Genomic DNA, 17,309 nt, shown 5'->3' on the forward strand with positions numbered 1-17,309 from the left:
AGTATATACTGTAAATGTACCAAACCTAAAAAATGTTCAAAGATTTAAAAATTAAGATATATTTGTTCTTACCTGTGTGATGGCTGTTAGGGTTACGCAAATCCTCTTTCTTGAAATGGTCAGAGAAATTGCCTCTGGATTGAAGCACATCATCCAAGTCACTTTGCTTGCATTTCAACAACCACTGTTTGCACCTTGAGAAATTTAAGAAGATTATTCAGTAACTAATCTTACAGTATAACAATATTTGGTAGGTATACCTATCAATAAGTGAAAATTTTGTAACCATACAAAGGTTATCATGGTTATGTAGTAGTGGAGTGGGTTACTTAGTGTTTCGTCCTTCGAAAATCTAAAAAAACGACTTCGAACAGTTAGCAACATGGTTTTTTTGTTGCAACCAAACATTGAACAAATTCTTCCAGGCGTAATAAATTACAATTATTGAAGAAATCGCTAAAATAACATAGTCCCAAATGCGCTTACGCTTTACAATGTGTCTCCTGGTTTTTTGGCGCATTTCCTATATTGTTCTACAATATTTGGTACTAGTGTTCATGTAACGAATCAAAATAACCTGTAAAATTAGTATAGACAAAAAACATTTGTTATTGTAAAATGTTACCAACATGTCACAAAATGCATAGAGCAAGGCCAGCATAACCAACTTTTATTTGGTATTGAATTCACACTTGGTCGCACTTGGCTCGCCACTTGGCTTGGTATGCGGTAGGAGTGTATGTTCAAAATAATGATTTCGTCTGTGACAGAAAAAAATATTTATTAAAAAAACATTTTTATTTAAAGCTAAGGACGGTTAAAAAGCCTTGAAGACATTTATAAAAACCTGGAAATACTATTAAATCGATAAGAAAATCAAATGTATTTATAATAAAGCGAAGAAAAAATATATATTTTCATAAGTAATGATAAAAAATGTGTATGTGTTAGTATAGAGTAAAGCAGTAAGAAAAAAAAAATATTTCAATAAAGCGAACCCTAAAAAAAAAAAAAGAGGTAGTTTTGATATGTAAAAGAATGTTTAGAGTTATGTGCAGAATTGAACAAAAAACATTTAAAAAAATTTCCTGAAAGGAAAAGAGGTGGGGGAAAAAGAAAACATATGTAATAACCTCATCAGAACAAACTGTGTATAGAGTCAACCAAAAAAATTATACAAGTGTAGTATATGTTTTATAGCTTGCAAGCTATGAGTAGCCTGTAATAAAACTTCATTTGTCTGAACTAAGATATTGTCTTGAAAAAACTTGGTACCCCTTTAACTTAAATTTAACCCCCCCCCCCCCCCCCCCCCGTACTTTGAGGGAGGAAATTGTCCTCAGCGACATGATGGATTTTGTTCCTTTCAATATGTCCCTAGTTTTTATTTCTTCGGATGCTGTGCCACCATTATCCCATTTCTTAGTAACATTTATGCATTCTATAGGGTTCTGAATTATTCTTAATAAACATCTTAAATTTGTTCTTATCAGCTTAATATCTGATACGTCCTGCATCGCAGGACCAGAATATTAAACTGATTTTTGGAACAGGGCGGAGTGCTAGGGGCTTGCCCCACCTCCGCCGCGGGTTGGCCCGGTATTGCAGTACCACCGGGATCGGCCCACCACAAAATGTAATAAACTTTAAGTTTGTTTTAAATGTAATAAACATTGTTACCAACTTGTAAGAATGGATGATAGTGAAAAATTGATTGTTGTAATGTAATGTGCCCAAGTGCAGAGACAATACAGAAAAGTCGTGTGTACATTCAACAAATGAAGAGGAAGAGAAAGCTGATCCAGTAGGTGCTGCCAGGGGCGGCCGAACAGGAACTACAAGGATGCCCAAGGGACGAACTTGGAATGCGAGAACATGTAGGAACTTAGCAATTTTGTGTGCAGAATAATAGGAATTAATTATTTTATTTTATCATACAATGTAGTGCTTGTTGTGAATGTTTAATAAATTTAGCTGTGTGAGAAAAAATTCAATATAATTAACAATTAGGCAGTGTTAAATGATAATAATGATGATGTATTGAAAATGTATTTTGTCATGTCGATGCGTGAGTTTATGTAAGTGTGTGGTTAAGGCTTGTTGTGAAACCTTTTATTACTATTATTGTTATTCATTACTCATGTTAATATTTGTATGAATTGTATTGACTTTTTTTTATCTGTTGAACTACATGTGTTTGGTTAATGGAGTTTTACAATGTGCAATATTAATTTTGATGTGTATTTTAAGGGATGTTTCTCGGCCTTTCGGCTAAGATCAGAGTGTAGTATCGCTTCTCGGCCTTTTGGCTAAGATCGAAGTGTAGTATCTGCGATTCTTCTACACTTTGTCTTGGCAGCATTTTTTGTGACGGATTGCCCCCGGACCTGGTCCGGGGAGTGCGATTGACCCTGCTGGCCACTGCCTAGTGCATGCCAGCATGGGGGCACATTGCTTAGGCAACGTTAAATATCTGTTTAGATAAAATTATATTGACAATTAAAATGTAATGTATAAAGTCAACTCTCCCATGAGAATCATTCTTGCCTTATTGAAACTGCAGTTAATCTAAGGGACCAGCTTGTGCTGCAGCAAGTGGAAAGTACGGTAATTGTAAGAGCGTTGTTATGGATATACCAAGTTTTTTGTTTATTGCTGGTGAATAGTGATTCATTTGGATTGTAATACCTCGTGTCACTGTATTGAAGATATTATCAATGTACAGACCATGCTTGTGCATGTGTGGTGTAGAGTATGACGGCTCGTCGAAAGTGTACAGTCGTTTATGGAAGTCAGTAGACCTTGTTATAGCATTTGATTTAGTAATAGGGAGCCCATATAGCTCCTGGTTCATTAGGATTGTTATCGCTTCTCGGCCTTTTGGCTAAGATCAAAGTGTAGTATCTGTTCTTATCAGCTTAATATCTGATACGTCCTGCATCGCAGGACCAGAATATTAAACTGATTTTTGGAACAGGGCGGAGTGCTAGGGGCTTGCCCCACCTCCGCCGCGGGTTGGCCCGGTATTGCAGTACCACCGGGATCGGCCCACCACAAAATGTAATAAACTTTAAGTTTGTTTTAAATGTAATAAACATTGTTACCAACTTGTAAGAATGGATGATAGTGAAAAATTGATTGTTGTAATGTAATGTGCCCAAGTGCAGAGACAATACAGAAAAGTCGTGTGTACATTCAACAAATGAAGAGGAAGAGAAAGCTGATCCAGTAGGTGCTGCCAGGGGCGGCCGAACAGGAACTACAAGGATGCCCAAGGGACGAACTTGGAATGCGAGAACATGTAGGAACTTAGCAATTTTGTGTGCAGAATAATAGGAATTAATTATTTTATTTTATCATACAATGTAGTGCTTGTTGTGAATGTTTAATAAATTTAGCTGTGTGAGAAAAAATTCAATATAATTAACAATTAGGCAGTGTTAAATGATAATAATGATGATGTATTGAAAATGTATTTTGTCATGTCGATGCGTGAGTTTATGTAAGTGTGTGGTTAAGGCTTGTTGTGAAACCTTTTATTACTATTATTGTTATTCATTACTCATGTTAATATTTGTATGAATTGTATTGACTTTTTTTTATCTGTTGAACTACATGTGTTTGGTTAATGGAGTTTTACAATGTGCAATATTAATTTTGATGTGTATTTTAAGGGATGTTTCTCGGCCTTTCGGCTAAGATCAGAGTGTAGTATCGCTTCTCGGCCTTTTGGCTAAGATCGAAGTGTAGTATCTGCGATTCTTCTACACTTTGTCTTGGCAGCATTTTTTGTGACGGATTGCCCCCGGACCTGGTCCGGGGAGTGCGATTGACCCTGCTGGCCACTGCCTAGTGCATGCCAGCATGGGGGCACATTGCTTAGGCAACGTTAAATATCTGTTTAGATAAAATTATATTGACAATTAAAATGTAATGTATAAAGTCAACTCTCCCATGAGAATCATTCTTGCCTTATTGAAACTGCAGTTAATCTAAGGGACCAGCTTGTGCTGCAGCAAGTGGAAAGTACGGTAATTGTAAGAGCGTTGTTATGGATATACCAAGTTTTTTGTTTATTGCTGGTGAATAGTGATTCATTTGGATTGTAATACCTCGTGTCACTGTATTGAAGATATTATCAATGTACAGACCATGCTTGTGCATGTGTGGTGTAGAGTATGACGGCTCGTCGAAAGTGTACAGTCGTTTATGGAAGTCAGTAGACCTTGTTATAGCATTTGATTTAGTAATAGGGAGCCCATATAGCTCCTGGTTCATTAGGATTGTTATCGCTTCTCGGCCTTTTGGCTAAGATCAAAGTGTAGTATCTGTTCTTATCAGCTTAATATCTGATACGTCCTGCATCGCAGGACCAGAATATTAAACTGATTTTTGGAACAGGGCGGAGTGCTAGGGGCTTGCCCCACCTCCGCCGCGGGTTGGCCCGGTATTGCAGTACCACCGGGATCGGCCCACCACAAAATGTAATAAACTTTAAGTTTGTTTTAAATGTAATAAACATTGTTACCAACTTGTAAGAATGGATGATAGTGAAAAATTGATTGTTGTAATGTAATGTGCCCAAGTGCAGAGACAATACAGAAAAGTCGTGTGTACATTCAACAAATGAAGAGGAAGAGAAAGCTGATCCAGTAGGTGCTGCCAGGGGCGGCCGAACAGGAACTACAAGGATGCCCAAGGGACGAACTTGGAATGCGAGAACATGTAGGAACTTAGCAATTTTGTGTGCAGAATAATAGGAATTAATTATTTTATTTTATCATACAATGTAGTGCTTGTTGTGAATGTTTAATAAATTTAGCTGTGTGAGAAAAAATTCAATATAATTAACAATTAGGCAGTGTTAAATGATAATAATGATGATGTATTGAAAATGTATTTTGTCATGTCGATGCGTGAGTTTATGTAAGTGTGTGGTTAAGGCTTGTTGTGAAACCTTTTATTACTATTATTGTTATTCATTACTCATGTTAATATTTGTATGAATTGTATTGACTTTTTTTTATCTGTTGAACTACATGTGTTTGGTTAATGGAGTTTTACAATGTGCAATATTAATTTTGATGTGTATTTTAAGGGATGTTTCTCGGCCTTTCGGCTAAGATCAGAGTGTAGTATCGCTTCTCGGCCTTTTGGCTAAGATCGAAGTGTAGTATCTGCGATTCTTCTACACTTTGTCTTGGCAGCATTTTTTGTGACGGATTGCCCCCGGACCTGGTCCGGGGAGTGCGATTGACCCTGCTGGCCACTGCCTAGTGCATGCCAGCATGGGGGCACATTGCTTAGGCAACGTTAAATATCTGTTTAGATAAAATTATATTGACAATTAAAATGTAATGTATAAAGTCAACTCTCCCATGAGAATCATTCTTGCCTTATTGAAACTGCAGTTAATCTAAGGGACCAGCTTGTGCTGCAGCAAGTGGAAAGTACGGTAATTGTAAGAGCGTTGTTATGGATATACCAAGTTTTTTGTTTATTGCTGGTGAATAGTGATTCATTTGGATTGTAATACCTCGTGTCACTGTATTGAAGATATTATCAATGTACAGACCATGCTTGTGCATGTGTGGTGTAGAGTATGACGGCTCGTCGAAAGTGTACAGTCGTTTATGGAAGTCAGTAGACCTTGTTATAGCATTTGATTTAGTAATAGGGAGCCCATATAGCTCCTGGTTCATTAGGATTGTTATCGCTTCTCGGCCTTTTGGCTAAGATCAAAGTGTAGTATCTGTTCTTATCAGCTTAATATCTGATACGTCCTGCATCGCAGGACCAGAATATTAAACTGATTTTTGGAACAGGGCGGAGTGCTAGGGGCTTGCCCCACCTCCGCCGCGGGTTGGCCCGGTATTGCAGTACCACCGGGATCGGCCCACCACAAAATGTAATAAACTTTAAGTTTGTTTTAAATGTAATAAACATTGTTACCAACTTGTAAGAATGGATGATAGTGAAAAATTGATTGTTGTAATGTAATGTGCCCAAGTGCAGAGACAATACAGAAAAGTCGTGTGTACATTCAACAAATGAAGAGGAAGAGAAAGCTGATCCAGTAGGTGCTGCCAGGGGCGGCCGAACAGGAACTACAAGGATGCCCAAGGGACGAACTTGGAATGCGAGAACATGTAGGAACTTAGCAATTTTGTGTGCAGAATAATAGGAATTAATTATTTTATTTTATCATACAATGTAGTGCTTGTTGTGAATGTTTAATAAATTTAGCTGTGTGAGAAAAAATTCAATATAATTAACAATTAGGCAGTGTTAAATGATAATAATGATGATGTATTGAAAATGTATTTTGTCATGTCGATGCGTGAGTTTATGTAAGTGTGTGGTTAAGGCTTGTTGTGAAACCTTTTATTACTATTATTGTTATTCATTACTCATGTTAATATTTGTATGAATTGTATTGACTTTTTTTTATCTGTTGAACTACATGTGTTTGGTTAATGGAGTTTTACAATGTGCAATATTAATTTTGATGTGTATTTTAAGGGATGTTTCTCGGCCTTTCGGCTAAGATCAGAGTGTAGTATCGCTTCTCGGCCTTTTGGCTAAGATCGAAGTGTAGTATCTGCGATTCTTCTACACTTTGTCTTGGCAGCATTTTTTGTGACGGATTGCCCCCGGACCTGGTCCGGGGAGTGCGATTGACCCTGCTGGCCACTGCCTAGTGCATGCCAGCATGGGGGCACATTGCTTAGGCAACGTTAAATATCTGTTTAGATAAAATTATATTGACAATTAAAATGTAATGTATAAAGTCAACTCTCCCATGAGAATCATTCTTGCCTTATTGAAACTGCAGTTAATCTAAGGGACCAGCTTGTGCTGCAGCAAGTGGAAAGTACGGTAATTGTAAGAGCGTTGTTATGGATATACCAAGTTTTTTGTTTATTGCTGGTGAATAGTGATTCATTTGGATTGTAATACCTCGTGTCACTGTATTGAAGATATTATCAATGTACAGACCATGCTTGTGCATGTGTGGTGTAGAGTATGACGGCTCGTCGAAAGTGTACAGTCGTTTATGGAAGTCAGTAGACCTTGTTATAGCATTTGATTTAGTAATAGGGAGCCCATATAGCTCCTGGTTCATTAGGATTGTTATCGCTTCTCGGCCTTTTGGCTAAGATCAAAGTGTAGTATCTGTTCTTATCAGCTTAATATCTGATACGTCCTGCATCGCAGGACCAGAATATTAAACTGATTTTTGGAACAGGGCGGAGTGCTAGGGGCTTGCCCCACCTCCGCCGCGGGTTGGCCCGGTATTGCAGTACCACCGGGATCGGCCCACCACAAAATGTAATAAACTTTAAGTTTGTTTTAAATGTAATAAACATTGTTACCAACTTGTAAGAATGGATGATAGTGAAAAATTGATTGTTGTAATGTAATGTGCCCAAGTGCAGAGACAATACAGAAAAGTCGTGTGTACATTCAACAAATGAAGAGGAAGAGAAAGCTGATCCAGTAGGTGCTGCCAGGGGCGGCCGAACAGGAACTACAAGGATGCCCAAGGGACGAACTTGGAATGCGAGAACATGTAGGAACTTAGCAATTTTGTGTGCAGAATAATAGGAATTAATTATTTTATTTTATCATACAATGTAGTGCTTGTTGTGAATGTTTAATAAATTTAGCTGTGTGAGAAAAAATTCAATATAATTAACAATTAGGCAGTGTTAAATGATAATAATGATGATGTATTGAAAATGTATTTTGTCATGTCGATGCGTGAGTTTATGTAAGTGTGTGGTTAAGGCTTGTTGTGAAACCTTTTATTACTATTATTGTTATTCATTACTCATGTTAATATTTGTATGAATTGTATTGACTTTTTTTTATCTGTTGAACTACATGTGTTTGGTTAATGGAGTTTTACAATGTGCAATATTAATTTTGATGTGTATTTTAAGGGATGTTTCTCGGCCTTTCGGCTAAGATCAGAGTGTAGTATCGCTTCTCGGCCTTTTGGCTAAGATCGAAGTGTAGTATCTGCGATTCTTCTACACTTTGTCTTGGCAGCATTTTTTGTGACGGATTGCCCCCGGACCTGGTCCGGGGAGTGCGATTGACCCTGCTGGCCACTGCCTAGTGCATGCCAGCATGGGGGCACATTGCTTAGGCAACGTTAAATATCTGTTTAGATAAAATTATATTGACAATTAAAATGTAATGTATAAAGTCAACTCTCCCATGAGAATCATTCTTGCCTTATTGAAACTGCAGTTAATCTAAGGGACCAGCTTGTGCTGCAGCAAGTGGAAAGTACGGTAATTGTAAGAGCGTTGTTATGGATATACCAAGTTTTTTGTTTATTGCTGGTGAATAGTGATTCATTTGGATTGTAATACCTCGTGTCACTGTATTGAAGATATTATCAATGTACAGACCATGCTTGTGCATGTGTGGTGTAGAGTATGACGGCTCGTCGAAAGTGTACAGTCGTTTATGGAAGTCAGTAGACCTTGTTATAGCATTTGATTTAGTAATAGGGAGCCCATATAGCTCCTGGTTCATTAGGATTGTTATCGCTTCTCGGCCTTTTGGCTAAGATCAAAGTGTAGTATCTGTTCTTATCAGCTTAATATCTGATACGTCCTGCATCGCAGGACCAGAATATTAAACTGATTTTTGGAACAGGGCGGAGTGCTAGGGGCTTGCCCCACCTCCGCCGCGGGTTGGCCCGGTATTGCAGTACCACCGGGATCGGCCCACCACAAAATGTAATAAACTTTAAGTTTGTTTTAAATGTAATAAACATTGTTACCAACTTGTAAGAATGGATGATAGTGAAAAATTGATTGTTGTAATGTAATGTGCCCAAGTGCAGAGACAATACAGAAAAGTCGTGTGTACATTCAACAAATGAAGAGGAAGAGAAAGCTGATCCAGTAGGTGCTGCCAGGGGCGGCCGAACAGGAACTACAAGGATGCCCAAGGGACGAACTTGGAATGCGAGAACATGTAGGAACTTAGCAATTTTGTGTGCAGAATAATAGGAATTAATTATTTTATTTTATCATACAATGTAGTGCTTGTTGTGAATGTTTAATAAATTTAGCTGTGTGAGAAAAAATTCAATATAATTAACAATTAGGCAGTGTTAAATGATAATAATGATGATGTATTGAAAATGTATTTTGTCATGTCGATGCGTGAGTTTATGTAAGTGTGTGGTTAAGGCTTGTTGTGAAACCTTTTATTACTATTATTGTTATTCATTACTCATGTTAATATTTGTATGAATTGTATTGACTTTTTTTTATCTGTTGAACTACATGTGTTTGGTTAATGGAGTTTTACAATGTGCAATATTAATTTTGATGTGTATTTTAAGGGATGTTTCTCGGCCTTTCGGCTAAGATCAGAGTGTAGTATCGCTTCTCGGCCTTTTGGCTAAGATCGAAGTGTAGTATCTGCGATTCTTCTACACTTTGTCTTGGCAGCATTTTTTGTGACGGATTGCCCCCGGACCTGGTCCGGGGAGTGCGATTGACCCTGCTGGCCACTGCCTAGTGCATGCCAGCATGGGGGCACATTGCTTAGGCAACGTTAAATATCTGTTTAGATAAAATTATATTGACAATTAAAATGTAATGTATAAAGTCAACTCTCCCATGAGAATCATTCTTGCCTTATTGAAACTGCAGTTAATCTAAGGGACCAGCTTGTGCTGCAGCAAGTGGAAAGTACGGTAATTGTAAGAGCGTTGTTATGGATATACCAAGTTTTTTGTTTATTGCTGGTGAATAGTGATTCATTTGGATTGTAATACCTCGTGTCACTGTATTGAAGATATTATCAATGTACAGACCATGCTTGTGCATGTGTGGTGTAGAGTATGACGGCTCGTCGAAAGTGTACAGTCGTTTATGGAAGTCAGTAGACCTTGTTATAGCATTTGATTTAGTAATAGGGAGCCCATATAGCTCCTGGTTCATTAGGATTGTTATCGCTTCTCGGCCTTTTGGCTAAGATCAAAGTGTAGTATCTGTTCTTATCAGCTTAATATCTGATACGTCCTGCATCGCAGGACCAGAATATTAAACTGATTTTTGGAACAGGGCGGAGTGCTAGGGGCTTGCCCCACCTCCGCCGCGGGTTGGCCCGGTATTGCAGTACCACCGGGATCGGCCCACCACAAAATGTAATAAACTTTAAGTTTGTTTTAAATGTAATAAACATTGTTACCAACTTGTAAGAATGGATGATAGTGAAAAATTGATTGTTGTAATGTAATGTGCCCAAGTGCAGAGACAATACAGAAAAGTCGTGTGTACATTCAACAAATGAAGAGGAAGAGAAAGCTGATCCAGTAGGTGCTGCCAGGGGCGGCCGAACAGGAACTACAAGGATGCCCAAGGGACGAACTTGGAATGCGAGAACATGTAGGAACTTAGCAATTTTGTGTGCAGAATAATAGGAATTAATTATTTTATTTTATCATACAATGTAGTGCTTGTTGTGAATGTTTAATAAATTTAGCTGTGTGAGAAAAAATTCAATATAATTAACAATTAGGCAGTGTTAAATGATAATAATGATGATGTATTGAAAATGTATTTTGTCATGTCGATGCGTGAGTTTATGTAAGTGTGTGGTTAAGGCTTGTTGTGAAACCTTTTATTACTATTATTGTTATTCATTACTCATGTTAATATTTGTATGAATTGTATTGACTTTTTTTTATCTGTTGAACTACATGTGTTTGGTTAATGGAGTTTTACAATGTGCAATATTAATTTTGATGTGTATTTTAAGGGATGTTTCTCGGCCTTTCGGCTAAGATCAGAGTGTAGTATCGCTTCTCGGCCTTTTGGCTAAGATCGAAGTGTAGTATCTGCGATTCTTCTACACTTTGTCTTGGCAGCATTTTTTGTGACGGATTGCCCCCGGACCTGGTCCGGGGAGTGCGATTGACCCTGCTGGCCACTGCCTAGTGCATGCCAGCATGGGGGCACATTGCTTAGGCAACGTTAAATATCTGTTTAGATAAAATTATATTGACAATTAAAATGTAATGTATAAAGTCAACTCTCCCATGAGAATCATTCTTGCCTTATTGAAACTGCAGTTAATCTAAGGGACCAGCTTGTGCTGCAGCAAGTGGAAAGTACGGTAATTGTAAGAGCGTTGTTATGGATATACCAAGTTTTTTGTTTATTGCTGGTGAATAGTGATTCATTTGGATTGTAATACCTCGTGTCACTGTATTGAAGATATTATCAATGTACAGACCATGCTTGTGCATGTGTGGTGTAGAGTATGACGGCTCGTCGAAAGTGTACAGTCGTTTATGGAAGTCAGTAGACCTTGTTATAGCATTTGATTTAGTAATAGGGAGCCCATATAGCTCCTGGTTCATTAGGATTGTTATCGCTTCTCGGCCTTTTGGCTAAGATCAAAGTGTAGTATCTGTTCTTATCAGCTTAATATCTGATACGTCCTGCATCGCAGGACCAGAATATTAAACTGATTTTTGGAACAGGGCGGAGTGCTAGGGGCTTGCCCCACCTCCGCCGCGGGTTGGCCCGGTATTGCAGTACCACCGGGATCGGCCCACCACAAAATGTAATAAACTTTAAGTTTGTTTTAAATGTAATAAACATTGTTACCAACTTGTAAGAATGGATGATAGTGAAAAATTGATTGTTGTAATGTAATGTGCCCAAGTGCAGAGACAATACAGAAAAGTCGTGTGTACATTCAACAAATGAAGAGGAAGAGAAAGCTGATCCAGTAGGTGCTGCCAGGGGCGGCCGAACAGGAACTACAAGGATGCCCAAGGGACGAACTTGGAATGCGAGAACATGTAGGAACTTAGCAATTTTGTGTGCAGAATAATAGGAATTAATTATTTTATTTTATCATACAATGTAGTGCTTGTTGTGAATGTTTAATAAATTTAGCTGTGTGAGAAAAAATTCAATATAATTAACAATTAGGCAGTGTTAAATGATAATAATGATGATGTATTGAAAATGTATTTTGTCATGTCGATGCGTGAGTTTATGTAAGTGTGTGGTTAAGGCTTGTTGTGAAACCTTTTATTACTATTATTGTTATTCATTACTCATGTTAATATTTGTATGAATTGTATTGACTTTTTTTTATCTGTTGAACTACATGTGTTTGGTTAATGGAGTTTTACAATGTGCAATATTAATTTTGATGTGTATTTTAAGGGATGTTTCTCGGCCTTTCGGCTAAGATCAGAGTGTAGTATCGCTTCTCGGCCTTTTGGCTAAGATCGAAGTGTAGTATCTGCGATTCTTCTACACTTTGTCTTGGCAGCATTTTTTGTGACGGATTGCCCCCGGACCTGGTCCGGGGAGTGCGATTGACCCTGCTGGCCACTGCCTAGTGCATGCCAGCATGGGGGCACATTGCTTAGGCAACGTTAAATATCTGTTTAGATAAAATTATATTGACAATTAAAATGTAATGTATAAAGTCAACTCTCCCATGAGAATCATTCTTGCCTTATTGAAACTGCAGTTAATCTAAGGGACCAGCTTGTGCTGCAGCAAGTGGAAAGTACGGTAATTGTAAGAGCGTTGTTATGGATATACCAAGTTTTTTGTTTATTGCTGGTGAATAGTGATTCATTTGGATTGTAATACCTCGTGTCACTGTATTGAAGATATTATCAATGTACAGACCATGCTTGTGCATGTGTGGTGTAGAGTATGACGGCTCGTCGAAAGTGTACAGTCGTTTATGGAAGTCAGTAGACCTTGTTATAGCATTTGATTTAGTAATAGGGAGCCCATATAGCTCCTGGTTCATTAGGATTGTTATCGCTTCTCGGCCTTTTGGCTAAGATCAAAGTGTAGTATCTGTTCTTATCAGCTTAATATCTGATACGTCCTGCATCGCAGGACCAGAATATTAAACTGATTTTTGGAACAGGGCGGAGTGCTAGGGGCTTGCCCCACCTCCGCCGCGGGTTGGCCCGGTATTGCAGTACCACCGGGATCGGCCCACCACAAAATGTAATAAACTTTAAGTTTGTTTTAAATGTAATAAACATTGTTACCAACTTGTAAGAATGGATGATAGTGAAAAATTGATTGTTGTAATGTAATGTGCCCAAGTGCAGAGACAATACAGAAAAGTCGTGTGTACATTCAACAAATGAAGAGGAAGAGAAAGCTGATCCAGTAGGTGCTGCCAGGGGCGGCCGAACAGGAACTACAAGGATGCCCAAGGGACGAACTTGGAATGCGAGAACATGTAGGAACTTAGCAATTTTGTGTGCAGAATAATAGGAATTAATTATTTTATTTTATCATACAATGTAGTGCTTGTTGTGAATGTTTAATAAATTTAGCTGTGTGAGAAAAAATTCAATATAATTAACAATTAGGCAGTGTTAAATGATAATAATGATGATGTATTGAAAATGTATTTTGTCATGTCGATGCGTGAGTTTATGTAAGTGTGTGGTTAAGGCTTGTTGTGAAACCTTTTATTACTATTATTGTTATTCATTACTCATGTTAATATTTGTATGAATTGTATTGACTTTTTTTTATCTGTTGAACTACATGTGTTTGGTTAATGGAGTTTTACAATGTGCAATATTAATTTTGATGTGTATTTTAAGGGATGTTTCTCGGCCTTTCGGCTAAGATCAGAGTGTAGTATCGCTTCTCGGCCTTTTGGCTAAGATCGAAGTGTAGTATCTGCGATTCTTCTACACTTTGTCTTGGCAGCATTTTTTGTGACGGATTGCCCCCGGACCTGGTCCGGGGAGTGCGATTGACCCTGCTGGCCACTGCCTAGTGCATGCCAGCATGGGGGCACATTGCTTAGGCAACGTTAAATATCTGTTTAGATAAAATTATATTGACAATTAAAATGTAATGTATAAAGTCAACTCTCCCATGAGAATCATTCTTGCCTTATTGAAACTGCAGTTAATCTAAGGGACCAGCTTGTGCTGCAGCAAGTGGAAAGTACGGTAATTGTAAGAGCGTTGTTATGGATATACCAAGTTTTTTGTTTATTGCTGGTGAATAGTGATTCATTTGGATTGTAATACCTCGTGTCACTGTATTGAAGATATTATCAATGTACAGACCATGCTTGTGCATGTGTGGTGTAGAGTATGACGGCTCGTCGAAAGTGTACAGTCGTTTATGGAAGTCAGTAGACCTTGTTATAGCATTTGATTTAGTAATAGGGAGCCCATATAGCTCCTGGTTCATTAGGATTGTTATCGCTTCTCGGCCTTTTGGCTAAGATCAAAGTGTAGTATCTGTTCTTATCAGCTTAATATCTGATACGTCCTGCATCGCAGGACCAGAATATTAAACTGATTTTTGGAACAGGGCGGAGTGCTAGGGGCTTGCCCCACCTCCGCCGCGGGTTGGCCCGGTATTGCAGTACCACCGGGATCGGCCCACCACAAAATGTAATAAACTTTAAGTTTGTTTTAAATGTAATAAACATTGTTACCAACTTGTAAGAATGGATGATAGTGAAAAATTGATTGTTGTAATGTAATGTGCCCAAGTGCAGAGACAATACAGAAAAGTCGTGTGTACATTCAACAAATGAAGAGGAAGAGAAAGCTGATCCAGTAGGTGCTGCCAGGGGCGGCCGAACAGGAACTACAAGGATGCCCAAGGGACGAACTTGGAATGCGAGAACATGTAGGAACTTAGCAATTTTGTGTGCAGAATAATAGGAATTAATTATTTTATTTTATCATACAATGTAGTGCTTGTTGTGAATGTTTAATAAATTTAGCTGTGTGAGAAAAAATTCAATATAATTAACAATTAGGCAGTGTTAAATGATAATAATGATGATGTATTGAAAATGTATTTTGTCATGTCGATGCGTGAGTTTATGTAAGTGTGTGGTTAAGGCTTGTTGTGAAACCTTTTATTACTATTATTGTTATTCATTACTCATGTTAATATTTGTATGAATTGTATTGACTTTTTTTTATCTGTTGAACTACATGTGTTTGGTTAATGGAGTTTTACAATGTGCAATATTAATTTTGATGTGTATTTTAAGGGATGTTTCTCGGCCTTTCGGCTAAGATCAGAGTGTAGTATCGCTTCTCGGCCTTTTGGCTAAGATCGAAGTGTAGTATCTGCGATTCTTCTACACTTTGTCTTGGCAGCATTTTTTGTGACGGATTGCCCCCGGACCTGGTCCGGGGAGTGCGATTGACCCTGCTGGCCACTGCCTAGTGCATGCCAGCATGGGGGCACATTGCTTAGGCAACGTTAAATATCTGTTTAGATAAAATTATATTGACAATTAAAATGTAATGTATAAAGTCAACTCTCCCATGAGAATCATTCTTGCCTTATTGAAACTGCAGTTAATCTAAGGGACCAGCTTGTGCTGCAGCAAGTGGAAAGTACGGTAATTGTAAGAGCGTTGTTATGGATATACCAAGTTTTTTGTTTATTGCTGGTGAATAGTGATTCATTTGGATTGTAATACCTCGTGTCACTGTATTGAAGATATTATCAATGTACAGACCATGCTTGTGCATGTGTGGTGTAGAGTATGACGGCTCGTCGAAAGTGTACAGTCGTTTATGGAAGTCAGTAGACCTTGTTATAGCATTTGATTTAGTAATAGGGAGCCCATATAGCTCCTGGTTCATTAGGATTGTTATCGCTTCTCGGCCTTTTGGCTAAGATCAAAGTGTAGTATCTGTTCTTATCAGCTTAATATCTGATACGTCCTGCATCGCAGGACCAGAATATTAAACTGATTTTTGGAACAGGGCGGAGTGCTAGGGGCTTGCCCCACCTCCGCCGCGGGTTGGCCCGGTATTGCAGTACCACCGGGATCGGCCCACCACAAAATGTAATAAACTTTAAGTTTGTTTTAAATGTAATAAACATTGTTACCAACTTGTAAGAATGGATGATAGTGAAAAATTGATTGTTGTAATGTAATGTGCCCAAGTGCAGAGACAATACAGAAAAGTCGTGTGTACATTCAACAAATGAAGAGGAAGAGAAAGCTGATCCAGTAGGTGCTGCCAGGGGCGGCCGAACAGGAACTACAAGGATGCCCAAGGGACGAACTTGGAATGCGAGAACATGTAGGAACTTAGCAATTTTTGTGTGCAGAATAATAGGAATTAATTATTTTATTTTATCATACAATGTAGTGCTTGTTGTGAATGTTTAATAAATTTAGCTGTGTGAGAAAAAATTCAATATAATTAACAATTAGGCAGTGTTAAATGATAATAATGATGATGTATTGAAAATGTATTTTGTCATGTCGATGCGTGAGTTTATGTAAGTGTGTGGTTAAGGCTTGTTGTGAAACCTTTTATTACTATTATTGTTATTCATTACTCATGTTAATATTTGTATGAATTGTATTGACTTTTTTTTATCTGTTGAACTACATGTGTTTGGTTAATGGAGTTTTACAATGTGCAATATTAATTTTGATGTGTATTTTAAGGGATGTTTCTCGGCCTTTCGGCTAAGATCAGAGTGTAGTATCGCTTCTCGGCCTTTTGGCTAAGATCGAAGTGTAGTATCTGCGATTCTTCTACACTTTGTCTTGGCAGCATTTTTTGTGACGGATTGCCCCCGGACCTGGTCCGGGGAGTGCGATTGACCCTGCTGGCCACTGCCTAGTGCATGCCAGCATGGGGGCACATTGCTTAGGCAACGTTAAATATCTGTTTAGATAAAATTATATTGACAATTAAAATGTAATGTATAAAGTCAACTCTCCCATGAGAATCATTCTTGCCTTATTGAAACTGCAGTTAATCTAAGGGACCAGCTTGTGCTGCAGCAAGTGGAAAGTACGGTAATTGTAAGAGCGTTGTTATGGATATACCAAGTTTTTTGTTTATTGCTGGTGAATAGTGATTCATTTGGATTGTAATACCTCGTGTCACTGTATTGAAGATATTATCAATGTACAGACCATGCTTGTGCATGTGTGGTGTAGAGTATGACGGCTCGTCGAAAGTGTACAGTCGTTTATGGAAGTCAGTAGACCTTGTTATAGCATTTGATTTAGTAATAGGGAGCCCATATAGCTCCTGGTTCATTAGGATTGTTATCGCTTCTCGGCCTTTTGGCTAAGATCAAAGTGTAGTATCTGTTCTTATCAGCTTAATATCTGATACGTCCTGCATCGCAGGACCAGAATATTAAACTGATTTTTGGAACAGGGCGGAGTGCTAGGGGCTTGCCCCACCTCCGCCGCGGGTTGGCCCGGTATTGCAGTACCACCGGGATCGGCCCACCACAAAATGTAATAAA

General features: G+C 38.3%; 12 non-coding genes and 11 pseudogenes across 12 annotated transcripts; all 23 read left to right on the forward strand.

The window, feature by feature from the left end:
- The first annotated feature begins 1,443 nt into the window (after positions 1–1,443).
- LOC134546005 (U2 spliceosomal RNA) lies at positions 1,444–1,633 on the forward strand. The gene has a single exon (XR_010078970.1). It is a non-coding gene; the product is annotated as a U2 spliceosomal RNA (small nuclear RNA).
- A 656-nt stretch (positions 1,634–2,289) lies between these two features.
- LOC134546006 (U2 spliceosomal RNA) lies at positions 2,290–2,454 on the forward strand (annotated as a pseudogene).
- A 410-nt stretch (positions 2,455–2,864) lies between these two features.
- On the forward strand, positions 2,865–3,057 carry LOC134545998 (U2 spliceosomal RNA). The gene has a single exon (XR_010078963.1). It is a non-coding gene; the product is annotated as a U2 spliceosomal RNA (small nuclear RNA).
- Positions 3,058–3,713: 656 nt separating this feature from the next.
- Positions 3,714–3,878, forward strand: LOC134546007 (U2 spliceosomal RNA; annotated as a pseudogene).
- A 410-nt stretch (positions 3,879–4,288) lies between these two features.
- LOC134546009 (U2 spliceosomal RNA) lies at positions 4,289–4,481 on the forward strand. The gene has a single exon (XR_010078971.1). It is a non-coding gene; the product is annotated as a U2 spliceosomal RNA (small nuclear RNA).
- A 656-nt stretch (positions 4,482–5,137) lies between these two features.
- On the forward strand, positions 5,138–5,302 carry LOC134546008 (U2 spliceosomal RNA; annotated as a pseudogene).
- Positions 5,303–5,712: 410 nt separating this feature from the next.
- Positions 5,713–5,905, forward strand: LOC134546018 (U2 spliceosomal RNA). The gene has a single exon (XR_010078972.1). It is a non-coding gene; the product is annotated as a U2 spliceosomal RNA (small nuclear RNA).
- A 656-nt stretch (positions 5,906–6,561) lies between these two features.
- On the forward strand, positions 6,562–6,726 carry LOC134546010 (U2 spliceosomal RNA; annotated as a pseudogene).
- A 410-nt stretch (positions 6,727–7,136) lies between these two features.
- On the forward strand, positions 7,137–7,329 carry LOC134546019 (U2 spliceosomal RNA). Its single transcript, XR_010078973.1, has one exon. It is a non-coding gene; the product is annotated as a U2 spliceosomal RNA (small nuclear RNA).
- Positions 7,330–7,985: 656 nt separating this feature from the next.
- Positions 7,986–8,150, forward strand: LOC134546011 (U2 spliceosomal RNA; annotated as a pseudogene).
- Positions 8,151–8,560: 410 nt separating this feature from the next.
- Positions 8,561–8,753, forward strand: LOC134546020 (U2 spliceosomal RNA). The gene has a single exon (XR_010078974.1). It is a non-coding gene; the product is annotated as a U2 spliceosomal RNA (small nuclear RNA).
- A 656-nt stretch (positions 8,754–9,409) lies between these two features.
- LOC134546012 (U2 spliceosomal RNA) lies at positions 9,410–9,574 on the forward strand (annotated as a pseudogene).
- Positions 9,575–9,984: 410 nt separating this feature from the next.
- Positions 9,985–10,177, forward strand: LOC134545999 (U2 spliceosomal RNA). Its single transcript, XR_010078964.1, has one exon. It is a non-coding gene; the product is annotated as a U2 spliceosomal RNA (small nuclear RNA).
- A 656-nt stretch (positions 10,178–10,833) lies between these two features.
- LOC134546013 (U2 spliceosomal RNA) lies at positions 10,834–10,998 on the forward strand (annotated as a pseudogene).
- A 410-nt stretch (positions 10,999–11,408) lies between these two features.
- LOC134546000 (U2 spliceosomal RNA) lies at positions 11,409–11,601 on the forward strand. Its single transcript, XR_010078965.1, has one exon. It is a non-coding gene; the product is annotated as a U2 spliceosomal RNA (small nuclear RNA).
- Positions 11,602–12,257: 656 nt separating this feature from the next.
- Positions 12,258–12,422, forward strand: LOC134546014 (U2 spliceosomal RNA; annotated as a pseudogene).
- Positions 12,423–12,832: 410 nt separating this feature from the next.
- On the forward strand, positions 12,833–13,025 carry LOC134546001 (U2 spliceosomal RNA). Its single transcript, XR_010078966.1, has one exon. It is a non-coding gene; the product is annotated as a U2 spliceosomal RNA (small nuclear RNA).
- A 656-nt stretch (positions 13,026–13,681) lies between these two features.
- Positions 13,682–13,846, forward strand: LOC134546015 (U2 spliceosomal RNA; annotated as a pseudogene).
- A 410-nt stretch (positions 13,847–14,256) lies between these two features.
- On the forward strand, positions 14,257–14,449 carry LOC134546002 (U2 spliceosomal RNA). Its single transcript, XR_010078967.1, has one exon. It is a non-coding gene; the product is annotated as a U2 spliceosomal RNA (small nuclear RNA).
- A 656-nt stretch (positions 14,450–15,105) lies between these two features.
- LOC134546016 (U2 spliceosomal RNA) lies at positions 15,106–15,270 on the forward strand (annotated as a pseudogene).
- A 410-nt stretch (positions 15,271–15,680) lies between these two features.
- LOC134546003 (U2 spliceosomal RNA) lies at positions 15,681–15,873 on the forward strand. Its single transcript, XR_010078968.1, has one exon. It is a non-coding gene; the product is annotated as a U2 spliceosomal RNA (small nuclear RNA).
- Positions 15,874–16,530: 657 nt separating this feature from the next.
- On the forward strand, positions 16,531–16,695 carry LOC134546017 (U2 spliceosomal RNA; annotated as a pseudogene).
- Positions 16,696–17,105: 410 nt separating this feature from the next.
- LOC134546004 (U2 spliceosomal RNA) lies at positions 17,106–17,298 on the forward strand. The gene has a single exon (XR_010078969.1). It is a non-coding gene; the product is annotated as a U2 spliceosomal RNA (small nuclear RNA).
- Positions 17,299–17,309: the final 11 nt, after the last annotated feature.

The sequence above is a fragment of the Bacillus rossius genome, unplaced genomic scaffold (genome assembly GCF_032445375.1).
Source record: "Bacillus rossius redtenbacheri isolate Brsri unplaced genomic scaffold, Brsri_v3 Brsri_v3_scf920, whole genome shotgun sequence".
NCBI classification, from domain to species: domain Eukaryota; kingdom Metazoa; phylum Arthropoda; class Insecta; order Phasmatodea; family Bacillidae; genus Bacillus; species Bacillus rossius.